This window comes from Solanum stenotomum, chromosome 10 (assembly GCF_019186545.1).
Source record: "Solanum stenotomum isolate F172 chromosome 10, ASM1918654v1, whole genome shotgun sequence".
Lineage (NCBI taxonomy): Eukaryota > Viridiplantae > Streptophyta > Magnoliopsida > Solanales > Solanaceae > Solanum > Solanum stenotomum.
The window spans coordinates 27,152,363-27,164,568 of record NC_064291.1 but is presented as its reverse complement, the minus strand read 5'-3'; the positions used below and the strand labels follow the sequence as shown (position 1 = coordinate 27,164,568).

General features: G+C 31.4%; 1 protein-coding gene across 3 annotated transcripts in view; it reads left to right on the top strand.

The window, feature by feature from the left end:
- The window catches only part of LOC125878283 (aspartate aminotransferase, chloroplastic), a 936,263-nt gene that overhangs the window by 221,475 nt on the left and 702,582 nt on the right, over positions 1-12,206 (top strand). The window lies entirely within an intron of this gene.

Genomic DNA, 12,206 nt, shown 5'->3' with positions numbered 1-12,206 from the left:
TCGGAATTTGAATTCGAGGACTCCTTGACCCGAAATTCAATAAGATGCCAAGAAACTAGTTTAACGCCAAAAAAATTTGAAACTCAAACGGAGCGTCTAAAAATTCAACCAAGACTCATTCTAGACTTAGAATCGCCTCCCGAAACCAACGGTACTCTCGGAATTTCAATCTGAGCCTCGGAACCTCATATGTTGACCAAAGTCAACTCTTTATCAAAATTTCACAACTTTAGCAACTTAGGACCTCAATTCTTTGTTTCAACTCCAAATTCCACTCCGTAACTTCACATAGACCCGTTTCGACATTCTAAAACTGCCGGAATCGACGGAAATCCGATCCGAGTCCCGAAACTCCAAATGACTCGAAAAAGCACTTTTTAACCAACTTTAACTCATAAAAAACTCAACTTCTCAAAAACTCAACTTTTTACCAACTTTTCCTCAAACCAACTTTACAACCACAAAACATGGGACTCGGGACAACTACCGAAAGAGCAAAATAGTCATTTCCACGAAAAATTACCAAAATGACCTTTCGGGTCATTACAGATAGTATCCCCTGAAATTATTTGGAACATATAAAAAGGTGAATATGGGCCCGTTCACCTGCCATGTTGACCGCTTACTATTATAATTTAATAGATACATCTATGGTATGGTCACATGTGTGTTTATTATCAACTTACAAATTGTTTTTTTTTTGTAAGATTGTTTGCTCGAATTGTTAAATTAAGAAAATAGTTCCAAACTATAAAATTATGTTGATAATGCTGGTTTATTTAGCAGAAATTGTATGCCTCCAATTATAGCAAGACTATTCATTACAAGAACAAATCTCTCAAATAAAATTTGGTATGAAATGAGTTTATTTAACATGTACGCATCAAGCCAACAAAATTCTCCCATCACAATCGGTTCAGGGTCAGGAACCAAATAATTTTCATCTAAAAATTTGACGTGTGCACATATGATTTCATTGATCCACCACACACAAAGATGAATCCCCAAATGAGGTTGGGGTAAATGTTAGATTTCCTAATATTAGAGGGATATATAATTAGCAATTGAAAATTATGTATGGAGTGAATTATCTAAATCATCGTTAAAAAAATGTGAACTTGAAGGTCAAGAGATAATTCATTTGCAAAATGTTGCAAATAATTTGTCAGATGTATTTGCTGATCCAATATTTTAATTAAGCTGCAAATGCTCTAATAAATGGTTCTTGAAGGACGGAGTGTATGGTACGCCAGAAGCATGATAGACCAATCGATTCCAAACACAAAACTTCTTAAGGAAGGAGATGAGCAAATTGTCAAAATGATCATGACAATGAGGCAAATGCTTTGAAAGAGCACAATGACATAACACTTCATAAAACCTTGGAAAAGGTTCAGGTACCTGAAAATGAAGAGATCTCAATAAGTTATGTCGTATTGAAATCAAGTCAAAGCACCGTCGACGGTATCTTTGATATGATGTAGCACTCAATGCTGTAAATGATTATGAGGATCTTGAATTCAAATATGTCATATGGTGTAGATAGATAAATGATTGGCCAAATAAAATGCACTATTCAAGTATATTTTGTTTTACTTATAAAAGTGATGTTTTTGAACGTATAGTTCATAGATCAAGATAAAATGACAGTGGGGTATAAATGAACCATTGTGCGAAAGTATAACCGTAAGATATAAAGTGCGGTTTGTTCCTCAGGGCCTAAAGTGTTTTCACAAAAGTCCTGACATTATTATTAAATGAAGATATAATCTTCAGTGGTGAATGCAATGAGACTTGTTTCAGTCTGACAATAGATGAAATACTTGAATATGTATAATTAATGATTATTATGTTTAACTAGATGATGACAATTGTATGAAAATCCTCGAAGGTTTTAAAATGTCTTAAATCAATAGTATTGAGTACCAAGTGGTTTTGAGATTGCTTAACATCGAGAAAAAAATATTGTCGATCTCTTGAAAATAATTAGAAAATATCATGTATTAGTGCAATTGGTGTACTTACAAATTGCTGATTATACAAATTATAGAAGATTATTTGATGTACATAACAAAAGTTTTGTGAAGAGATTGTCATATTATCATTTAAGTTATGCCAAGAAGCTAACAAAACAAGTGACTCAACACTAGAAGATGTCTGATTTTCTTTGAGAAAAAAAGATAAACTTTAATAAAATTGAGATGATCATTCTCCGAATCAAGAAAAATATTTTATTATGTAGATGAAGACTATTTATTTGATCTACATAAAGCTTGATCGCATATGAGTTATTTGTTTACAAGTGGAGGCACATCAATATCTTGACATTCAAAGAATCAAACACTAATAACCACTTCTTCAAATCATGGAAAAATAATATTGATCTATGAAGTAAGTCGGAAGTGTGTTTGATTGAAATCATGCCCTATCATATTCAGGAAATTATATCATAGTCAGGAGAAAGTCGTATCACACTGAATTTATATCAAGTTATTCTACAAGACAATCAATTACAAATCAAAGTGTCCACAACATGATTGTTGTTATGAACAAGTTGAATGAACAATTTACATGCAATATCGAGGTCACGAATAAAGTGATTTTTAAGAGTGTATTTGGCTAAGCTCAAAGTCTCATCATATCGATGAAATCATAACATGATATATCAGAATGAGTTCAAGGATGCAGCATAATTATGAATGTGATTTGGTCACAAAGACACTGCCAATATCAACATTTGAGAATATGATATATAAGATTGGATGACATCATGACAAGAAATTAAGTGGTGTTTCAATCAAGGGGAGTAATACGCATTGTACTCTTTTTTCCTTGACTGATGTTTTGTCCCACTGAGTTTTCCTGGCAAGATTTTTAATGAGGCAACAAATAATGTGTATAAAAGATATGTGTACTATTTTTCCTTCACTAGGATTTTTCCCACAGGGTTTTCCTAATAAGGTTTTAACGAGACACATTATCTATGGACATCCAATGGGGAGTGTTATAAAATATTATGGTGTGGATATCCACTACATCAAGAAGTTACTATCACTAATTATTTCAATTACTTCCCTCCATTTTGTAGATAATCTCCACCTTTATGATCATCATTCGGGTAACCTTAAACCTCCATAACCTTCTCCACTATCTTCATGTTTAATAGCATGTTTATGACTAACCTTTGGTATACCTCTACGTAACACTATAAATAAAGGAATAAGAGTTCATATTGTAAATACTCGAATACTTGAAAGAATAAGAAAAGCTCTCATCTCTTGTCTCTCTATTTCTATTATTTTCATCTTCTATATTTCTTGTTTTATTTTGCTTTAATTTTATAACAAATTGACAATTTTGTTGACAGTAAAATTTTTTAATGAAGAACAACAAGTTCAATCAACATTCTAACGACCTTCAGGCTTTTCAACTTACTAATTTAGTGTATTAATATAAAACAATAAGAAAACAATATGTTTTTTTAATAAAACTGTGAACGTTACACTAAATGCAATATTCGTTTAACTAATAAAGATGAATGCTATTATATTGATATAATTATTAAATTCAATATTTTTTGAACGTGTAAATACGAAGGATTTAGGTTAATTAGTTATATTGTATTTATTATATTTTATTGCATACAAATAATAATTTAAGTCTAATGTAATACAAAGGTAACAAAATTAATTAAAAAAAGTAAATTAAAGCTTACTTTGATGATATAATATGAAGCCTAATTCAGTTTATTAATTGTATGCATAGTATTCCATTTTTTTTTTATACTATAGACACCAATGTTTTTAGTTTTCCTCTTAATTTTCTCTCCCTCTATTTTACTTCTATAAATTAATGTAAATATTACTTAATATAAAAATTATCAAATGAAAGAAAATCACCTAGGAAACATTGAAAAATTAACTCCAACAAAAAAAGATAAAGAAAAGAAAAATTTGATAAATGTAAATAAGGAAACAATAACACACGAAAGAGACTTCTTCTTGTATCTACTATTTATTTATTTATCTGTATAACTTTTAAACCCTCAATTCCACTGTGAACCACCCACCCAATTACTCATTAATTTTTTTGGATAATTTTAGAGACATCTCTTTATATTTTGCCTTATCACTCTAACTTTCCCTATCATTTATAATAGGGAAAAGGTCCTGATATACCCCTTAACTTTGCAATTTGGAGCTGATATGCGTCTCGTTATGAAAGCGGCTCATATATACCCTTACCGTTATACAAACGGCTCACATATACCCCTACCATTACAAAATGAGCTCACATATACCCTTCATATAACGGAAGTGAAAAAGTTAGTTTTAAATTTATATTTTTGACTTTTAATTTTTTTAAAAATTATTTAGGGGTATATATGATTCTTCTAGCAAAGTTCAAGGTATATTTTAATCTCTTTCATACATAAATTATTTTTTGACTTCTTTGATTATCATTATTTGAGTTTCTTATTCTTATTTTATTTTTTTCTTTCATTCCTTATTGTAAAGAAAAAAATTTAAAACTATTTTTTTGTGTGGCTATATTATAATTTAAAACTATTTTTTTCTATATTGTAATTTAATTTTGTATTTGAAGAAAAAAAATTGGTCATCTATAACAAGTTTACAAGAATATTAGTGAAACATAAATAAATTTGACCATCAAAATAATAAATCTAAATTAGTCATTGAAACAAAAACAAGTCAAAAAAAATATGTTTGAGGAGGATTAAATATACCCATATGGGGTTATATTTTTTTTAAAAAAATAATAAAAAAATTAAACTAAAATTAATTTTTTTCATTTTCGTTAGAGGAAAAGGGTATATGTGAGCCATTTGCATATAATCAGGGGTATATATGAGTCACTTTCATAAAGAGGGGTATATCAGCTCTAAATGACAAAGTTGAGGGGTATATCAGACCCTTTTCCCTTTATAATATTACGTCCTTTCTTATTTTACTTTATTTTTAACAATTTTTTAATATTAATTATTATTAATGTAAAAAATTAAAAAATAACTAAGTTTCCCTCATGATAATTTGTTTATTTAATTATACTTTATAAACATCTTTTATGAGATAAAATTGGTAAAGAATGTACCTGTATATCTATTTACACAAAAAAATAAGATTTAAAAAATTTTAAATCATGAAATTATAGTCTCATACTTTTAAGAGTTCCTTCTTCAAATTTGTGCTTGTGAAATATGGAAGTATTCCTAGACCTAAATAATATCGTAATTTTTTTGTATTATTTAATCCTCAAGCATAATATTTTCTAAGAATATACACTGAGAGATAATTGAATGTAATTGATTTTTCAATTTGAGCCATTAGCCTGAGTAAAGCTATCCCACCAGAAAAATGACATCTACTATGAGTTGGTTAATCTTACTACAATATCAACCATTAGAAGAGTTTTAATAGACTTGAACGTGAGCTCTTTTCCTAGGTTATACACCTTTTTTTTTTACTCTAACAAGTTAAATCTAGGGCAGATTCTTATGTTTGGAACCATTAGAAATCAGATAAAATAAAAGAACTACAAGACATACAATAATTCTACAAGTTTTATTCCATAAGCACCTTTTATTTAGGTCAAATCGTCATGTCTCCCATAACTCTTGATCGTGAGATTTAGTCACTCATGATAATTGAAAATAAATACTCAATTGCATTCTATGAATAAGAATTTAATTATAAATTGAAGATAATCAAATAAGAATTTGATTCAAAAACCAAGTAATCTCTGAGTAAACTTTAGATGTAGCTCAAACTTTTCATGTGTTCTTTTCTAAAACAAAATATAATCAAATAAGCTCTAGAAAAATACTATTTGTAGTCCTAAAATATTTGAAATTTAAAACGTGAAAGTTGTCCCTCTGAAACATATCTAACATTTCGTCTAACGGCTCATCACACTTTTCGTCATCTCGTGGTAGTAGTTATGCGTATACCATTAGTAATGGTCTGCCCGATGGCCCGTCGCATGTATGACAGTCTGTCAAGTGGACCGTTATGAGCCTCTAGTTGGTGATGCTACTGCTTGGCTATAACGATGAAATTGTCAGTTTGTCGAACATGTGACGGTCCGTCAAGGCTCCTCTCATAGGCCTCTTTTGCCTGCACTTAGCTCCATTTTTCTTCCTTTCCTGTTTTTGTAATTTCATGTCTAACATAGTAGAAAAACCATTAAATGACTCTATTGTTGCTTAAGAACAAGTATTTATTCATAGTTAAAAGTATCAAACATGTTGTCTAATGCCGGCACATCAACACCTTCAACTTAGAACATTCGTTTGTCTCAAACAACACTAAACACTATATTACAGATGCATGAACTACCAACACTCACTATAGTTATTTTACAATACCTTGTCAAGGCATGCACATACCTATTAGTTAACACATCAACTCAAAAGGATCTAAGGATGAAGTCAGGATATCAACAAATAACTTGGCATACACCATTAACTAGGAATGTTGTAACACCTCAGATTTGGAAAAGAAGGAAAATGTAGTTTTTAGGCTGGTGTCAATGTCTACGTGTCCCATCTATGAACCGGTATGCTTCTACATGCCATAGATGGAAACCATAGGTTCTAGGGAAAATAATTTTTTTGAATCAAATACAAATACCTTTTTTATGGTTCACTAGGACAGTCAGTCAACCTTTGTACGAGTCGTAGATATATCTCGTAGGTGAGTTCCAGACTTAGTGAAATTTTGAGGGTCAAAGTTGGGTTCTACGGTTGGTATATATGTTCCGTAGGGCCGTAGATCGGTTCCGTCAAAATTGATCAACTTTTAAAGTCCTAGTAACCTATCTACGATTGACCTTTACGGTCAGTAGAAGGACCTACAAATCGTAGGCCCAATCGTAGATGGGGCCTGCCAGTTATTTATAAATGAGCTTTTGGGTCTTTTCCTAATTGTTTAACCCAATACTATGTCATTTTACCTTCTACCCTAAGCCCTATATAACATTTTTAAGCCCCACACTAACAAATTTTCAACTCATTCTCCAAATTCCCTAAAACTAATCAAAGTCATCCTCCCAAATTCTCTCGAGACTAAGGAAGAAGAAGAGGAACTAGGGTTCAACTACAAGTCTCCAATCCTCCAATCTTTGTGGATTTTTGACATTAAGGTATGATAGTATTCACCTATGGAGTCCTTTCCTCCATAGGGTTCTGAAATTATCCAATTTTACAAGTTAGATGCTCCAATTAAAGTTAGGATTTTATTCAATTCTTATGGGTTCTTTTCAAATATGACCCAATCGATTGTTTTCTATCTTTTTATGCATGAATTGAAGTAATTACATGTTTTCAAGTTCAATTCACATGAACCCATGCATGATCGATCTATGATTTCTAGACTATGATCCTATGATGAAGCTTATGAACTATGAAAGATGAATTTATGAAGATATACATGTTTTATTTATGAAATTGATAAATGATTTAAGGTTGCTTTGAGAGTAAAGTATCAATGTTTTTGTCGTCAAAGTATTTCTCACATACTACTCAAAACATGATTGTGAAAGAGTTTTCTCACAAAAATGATTCATAAGGTTGAAAGGTTTTCTCTCCTAAGTTGAATCAAATATAGGAGCTATTATTAATAAACTCTAGCTTGGATTGACTACTTAATTGTACCTTTCCATGGATAATAAGACAAGTTAAGATTAATGACTATTCCATGAGATTTATGCTTAGCACCAAGTGGACTAACGACGATTACTCATGTCCCATAACTATGTGCCACCAAGGTCTCTTATTCGGTGGATGACTATGCTAAGTTGTACTTTAGGAAAATGGTTAGGTTGCATGGAGTGCCCTTATCCATTATCTTTGATCGTGGTACCCAATTTACTTCTCAATTTTTGAAGTCTTTCCAAAAGGGCCTTGATACTCGTGTTAAGCTTAGTACGACCTTTTACCCTCAAATCGATGGACAAGAAGAACGTACTATCCAAACTTTTGAAGATATGTTGAGAGCTTATGTGATTGACTTCAAGGAAAATTGAGATGATCATTTGCCTTTGATTGAGTTCGCTTATAATAATAGCTATCATTCAAGCATTGGTATGGCTCCATTTGAGTCTCTTTATGGTAGGAGGTGTAGATCTCCTGTAGGTTGGTTTGAAGTTGGTGAGGCTTCCTTGATTGGTCTCGAGTTGGTACATGAGGCTATGGAGAAAATTCGGCTTATTAAGGAAAGATTGAAAGCAACTCAAAATTGACGAAAGTCCTATGCTGATGTTATAAGGAGAAACCTTGAGTTTGATGTACATGACTGGGTCTACTTGAAAATTTCACTCATGAAGGGTGTGATGAGGTTTCAGAAGAAAGGGAAGCTTAGTCCTTGTTATGTGGGTTCATATCAGATTTTGAGGCGTATTGGTAAAATTGTTTATGAACTTGATTTGCCTAATGATTTAACATTGGCACATCCGGTTTTCCATGTCTCCTTATTGAATAAATGCGTTGGAGATCCGACCTCCACTGTTCCCTTGGAAGGTTTGAGAGTAAAATAAAATGTTTCTTATGAAGAGGTTCTGGTGGAGATTTGGGATCGACAAGTTAAGAAGTTGAGAAATAAGGAAGTTGCATCCATGAAAGTATTATGGAAATCAAGGAGTTGAGAGTGCTACTTGGAGGCCGAGTCCGATAAGAATTCCCGTTATCCTAATTTCTTTCCCTCCAACCCTATTCTAGCTTGAGATAACTAGTTCCTCATGGTTCACTCTTGTGGTTTCATGTGTCATAGTTATTCTCATGTTTCTTCATGTATGTATGCTCATGAAAACTTGATTTTTAAGAAAATAAAGTAACTTGATTGATTTCTTCATGATTATATGCATTTGAGTGTGATTTGCATGTATACCCTATGAAATGATGTTTAGAATATGTTTGAGCTTGGTGTTGATATTTCTTCTTCGTTATGTGTTGTTGATGAAGTTGTATTCTTGTTGGACGGTTAGATCTTCTTCCTATCCTCCTTATGATGTCTTGAGTTTTATTCGAGGACGAATGTTCCCAGAGGAGAGATATTGTAATACCTCGAATTTGGAAAAGAAGGAAAATATAATTTTTGGGCTAGTATTTGTGTCTACGGATCCCATCTACGGACCGTAGATGGAAACCGTAGGAACTGGGGAAAATAAAATTTTTGAATCAAGTCCCAGTAGCCTTTTTACGGTTCACCGAGACGGTCCGTCAACCTTTGGGTTCTATAGTTGGTATGTACGGTTCGTCGGAAGACCTACGAGTCATACATAGGGTTTCGCCAAAATTGATTAACATTTGAAGTTCCAATAACCTATCTACGATTGACCAGTCCAATTGTAGATGGGGAACGATAATTATTTCTAAAGGGGCTTTTGGGTCTTTTCTTAATTGTTTTAACCCAATACTATGTCCTTTTACCTTCTACCCTAAGCCCTATATAACATTTTTAAGCCCTAAACTACCACTTTTCAACTCATTCTCCAAATTCCCTAAAACTAACCAAAGTCATCCTCCTAAATTCTCTCAAGACTAAGGAAGAAGAAGAGGAACTAGGGTTCAACAACAAGTCTCCAATCCTCCAATCTTTGTGGGTTTTTGACATCATGGTATGATAATATTCATCTTTGGAGTCCTTTCCTCCTTAGGGTTCTTAAATTACCCAATTTTACAAGTTAGATGCTCCAAATTGAAGTTAGAGTTTTATCCAATTCTCATAGGTTTTTTTCAATTATGATCCAATTGATTGTTTTCTATCTTTTTATGCATGAATTGAAGTAATTACATGTTTTCAAGTTCAATTCACATGAACCCATGCATGATCCATGATTTCTAGACTATGTTCCTATGATGAAGCTTATGAACTATGAAAGATAAATTTATGAAGATATGCATATTTTCTTTATGAAATTAATAAATGATTTAAGGTTGCTTTGAGAGTACAGCATCGATGTTGTTGTTGTGAAAGTCACATTCTGCTCTAAATATAATTGTGAAAGGGGTTTCTCACAAAAATGATCCATAAGGTTGAAAGACTTTCTCACATAAGTTGAATCAAAATTAAGGAATTATTTTGAATGAACTCTAGCTTGGATTGGCTACTTAATTGTGCCTTTCCATGGATAATAAGACAAGTTAAGATTAATGACTATTTCGTGGGATTTATGCTTAGCACCGAGTGGATTAGCGGCGATTACCCATGTCTCATAACTAAAGGTGTACATAGGTCGATTTGGTTTGGTTTTTCATTTAAAAAATCCAAACCAATTATGTCGATTTATTATATCTAAAAACCAAATCAAACCACATAAAGTCGGTTTTTTCGGTTTTTTTTTCTTCAGTTTTCGGTTTTTTTATAACTATACGGTATTTGAAAAAGAGATCAAATATATTTTCACTTACCTGTGTGATAAGCTAAATTTAAAAAATGTTAAATGAATAGAAATTTTTGAAAAGACGGTAAAATTCACATGAGTACAAAATATTTTTTTTGAAATATCAACTTTCATTATGTTAAATTAATAAGATTAAAGGCTACAGACAAACTGAATACAAAACAAAATATTTACAAAGTAAATTGTTAACTTCGAATTTTAAAAACTATAACAATATAATTGTAACTTCATAACTTAATACAAAATAAAATATTTACAAATTTTACAAGCCTAAATTTGAAATACAATATATAAACATTGAAAACTATAAACTAACTAAAAATATATTTACAAAGTAGATTATAAATAATATTTTTTATCTATAAATAAAATAAAATAATATATATATATATATATATATATATATATATATATATATACAAAATTTTACAAGCCCAAATTTTAAATAAAATATATAAACATTGAAAACTATAAACTAACTAAAAAAATATTAACAAAGTAGATTATAAATAATATTTTTTTTATCTATAAATAAAATAAAGTAATATATATATATATATATATATGTCGATTTGGTTTGGGTTCGGTTTGACTTTTTTTCTTATAATACCAAACCAAATCAATAGTGGTCGGTTTTTTTTTCAACCGCCAAACCAACCAAACCAAACCACAAATCGTTTTTTTTTCGATTTGATTTTGTTCATCGGTTTGGTTTGACTTGTACACCCCTACTCATAACTATGTGCTACCATAGGTTTGTCTTAGATAGACATTAGCTAATGGATCCACTTTATCTCATGTTTATGGTTCTTACCTTGGCAAGTAAGGACATCTCTTTTTGGTGTGGGATAGACACCAGATTCCATGTTATAACTCACATGATCTATGCCGGTTAAAGACAAACTTCACACAATAATGAACTAAGGTCACTTTCTAAAGTATCTCACATGTGCTTTATACGATGTTTCACTTGCATTGACCATGATGTGACGTATGATTTCTAACATGTTATTTTATGATTTAGCTTGGTCATTGCATGTCATGAAAAGTCCTTTTAGTATGATTTTGTAACTGTTATGCATTGCTATCATACTTGGTACATTCCATGTACTAATGCATACTTGTGCCTACATTGTCACTAATGTAGGGTCCGACGCTCCTATCCCTCATACTCGTGGCTTATTGATTCATTTGAGCTTTGAAGATTGGTGAGTCCTCATAATCCGAGGGCTAAGATGCTTTTATCGCTTTCATGTCATTTTTGTTTTTCAGACCTTGTATGTAATGTATGAGTTACATCCCAATTACTTTCCTTATGATATAATAGATGACTTAGAGACTTATGTTTAGACTTCCGCTTTTGTCAACTTTTTTTTATATGAAATGCTACTTTTAAACTCTTTTGTTTTTATTATCTTTTATGATGTATGCTAAGTGGCTTGTATAGGGCTTCTCGGGGTTCTATACGCCATGTTACGCCTAGGGTCTACCTTGGGTCGTGACATATGTGAAAAAATCAAACCTACCGATAAACTGAATCGAAAAAAACATTTTTGTTTATTGCTATTGGATTATTGGGTTAATAGTTTTGTAATGGTTTTATAAGAAAAATTATTGGATTATCGATTCGGTTTTGGTTTTTAATATTGAGTTATTGGGTAAACCTACAACTCATAAAGACTGTAGTAATTTACTACTTTTACCTGTTCATAAATGTTAAATATTAATCTCAATACCTTACTAGTTACTGTATTTTCCCTTTATCCTCTAGTTCACACTTTACGCTG